This window comes from Cibotium barometz, chromosome 46, assembly GCF_041138505.1.
Source record: "Cibotium barometz isolate CiBa-2024 chromosome 46, ASM4113850v1, whole genome shotgun sequence".
NCBI classification, from domain to species: Eukaryota; Viridiplantae; Streptophyta; class Polypodiopsida; order Cyatheales; family Cibotiaceae; genus Cibotium; species Cibotium barometz.
In genome coordinates this window covers 8,565,417-8,568,408 of record NC_141091.1, presented here as the reverse complement: position 1 = coordinate 8,568,408, position 2,992 = coordinate 8,565,417, and positions in this window count along the sequence as shown.

The following is a 2,992-nucleotide window of genomic DNA, read 5'->3' as shown; positions in this document are numbered from 1 at the left end:
TGCAGGTTTTAGATCGTCTTTCTTTTGTAAGTAGAGAGGAGTATCCTGCTTTGGGAAAGGAGGTGTATTTATGCTCTCTTTGTCGCACAAATGAGCGTAGTTATGCGGAAGGGGGAATTTTTTTTCGCGAGCTTTTTATAGCGTGCATCTAGCGAGCTTTTGAGGAAGGCCTGGTATTTTTCTTTCAAATATTTTAGTGGGATATCTCAATTCAATAAACACTATTTAACACCATGGTACCTTTGAAGTAAATATATTTTTGTATATTGAAAAAACGTGGCAACGGCCAATGGATATCTAGATCTTATTATCAAAAACTTAATAATAAGGCGTATGTTATCTAAAAAATCATTAATACGATGATACCTTTGAAGTAAATATATTATTTTCATATTGAAAAAACATGGCAATGGCAAGTGGATAAATGTACATAATCAAAAACATAATAACAAGACTGTGTTATCCTAAAAATTATTAAACTATAAGTGTTGCAATATCAACTCGTAAGTTATCCAAAAAACTATGTAAAACTATAAGTGATGCAATATCAACTCTACGTTATTCAAAAATCTATAATCCAAGCGTAAGTGTAAGCGTCATAAGAGTAGACGCTTTCTTCTCCATCAAGTGCAAAATCACGAATAGGTCCTTGGACGAGATAGATTCGTGACTTAAGAATCGTGTTACGGATAGGTTTGCGGAGAGCTTTCCTAACATTATGATTATCTTTGGTTGGTATATAAACATGTTCTCATTGTGTTGAAGTCCTAAAACTCGCATAGATATGTTGTAAATGGGTTTACAATTCTAGGCATGTATACCAAGGCTGAGATTGTATGTACATTTCATAAGACTCCTTATATGGTCTATTTGCTTCTATCTCAAATATCTCACTCTTACTGATTAATAACCTTTTCAATCTGTACGGCTCGGTATATTGTTAATGCATAATCATTTCTTTCTTCCGCTTCTCTTGAAATGCTTGTTTTTGCCATTTTGCGAACTCCACTTCTTAAATTGACTTCATCCCATCTTGTTGATGTTTGATGTTTCCATCTAGGGATGTAGTGACAATTCAATCGGTATGTCATCTACAGTGGCCAACCTAGCATGGACCAATGTATTTATCTTTCCGTGTAGTAATTTTTTTTCTCGTCAAAGGACCAAATAGAAGGTAAAACTAGTATTGTTGAGATATTTTTGTGGGTGCCAAAGAGTGCATTGAATAATTGGGACAAAATCATATGAATTGTGGCCTCTTGCCTCTAGTTCTGGGTGATATGTTTGAAAAGAAACATGGACATGGCATACCACTACAACAATTATGACGATAAGAGGTCGCACCATGGCGGTCATGTGTGATAGATCACCAAGCACAAAATATACACCCTAAGTTTTATTACACTTTAACCTCCTTGATCCTCCAATGATCCACCCAAAGCATTTCACATGACTATTTAAAGGTATTCTCCTAATTGTCCATTCCGTTCGATAAATAAGTGGGTTGCTCCATCATACACCTTCCATTCACCATACTTTAGAGTAAAGATGTGATGTTGAAGTGTTGTATCTTGCTCTGTAAAAAAGATTCTCCTTAGTTGGTCCCAGGTTGTATATTTTTATTTTTATGATTATAATCGAGATGATGGAAACTATCATCCTCCACATTAACCACATGAGATGGCCTATTTTTTTGACACATTTTTCCTAACACCACCTAATAGTCCAGTGTCTTGATGCATTGGAGTTTCACTAACTAGGTCTTGTATAAGGCGAGCGACTTAAGTTACATAAGGAACATTCTTATTAGCAATCTTGTTAATCAATGTCTCTAGAGTAGGTCCATATCCTACATGCTTTCCTAACACATATTTATATTGCTTTGCACTTTGCAATAGAGAGTTGGTCATATTTTATATGCATGCATCATATAATGCTATCTTTATATAATGACCCTCTCCCTCCATTGGGCTCCCATGTTTAGACAGTGCAAGATTTATCCTTGGTGTGTTTGTTAGCTCCTCTAAAGAGACAATCAAAAATTTTGACGTGTAAGTATTAAGCTTGACTCTTTATACATCTAGCCCTTATTCACACTTGGGCGCCCAAAACCTAAAAGACGTTATGGTAATCACATAAACAAGTAAGTGAGAGTGCCTTGGCATCATTTTTTCCTAAAGTATAATATGGATTTCCCACCAACTAAATCAACTATCTAAGGTAGGGACGTTTGATTGCCTCACTTGCTACCAGTTATAAATAAGTTTCTCTAAGATATTATCTCCTTTTTTAAGCGTACGGTTCTCCATTTCTCACACAATTTCTTGTGTTTCATTTAATCTTATTCTAACATATCGGGTACTCTGATTTATAAAACTCTATTCTCGATTGAAAAGACATGATCCTTCACGACCTTCCATCTTCTTATTAGTCTCTTCGTCATACATTATTCTTATAGGATTGCAATTATCTTGTGCTTCATCTGCCATGAAGCCATGGAAATCTGCTCTTTCATGGCCACGCCTTTTCATCGTTTAATTAAGCAAAGTTTAAAAAAACACTTAGAATTCCATATCGTCCTCTTTCATCTCACACATTGCAATAGTCATCAACTCTTAAACCTTGTGTATTATATAACATAGATAACTATTTACTATTACATAAATTAGTAATTTATTTTTAAAAAAAAATAAAAAATAAAAAATACATAATAACTAATTACACTTATGATAGGTTATAAACATGGCATGCTATTGGGACCTAATTATTACTATGTGTGTGATCAAATTGCACCCATGCAAGATGGAGGTTGCTACGACTACTTCGTCTCATTCGCTTCACCAAGTCTACACTTGAGACTTTGAATACAACATACCTTTCATTAAGCAGTGCCATTGTTCATAGAACCTACTTCCTTGGAAGAAATTATAATTGACTTTCTCTTTAATAGCAAGATAGCTGGAAAAGCCTTATTTCTTTCATGTGCAATAAT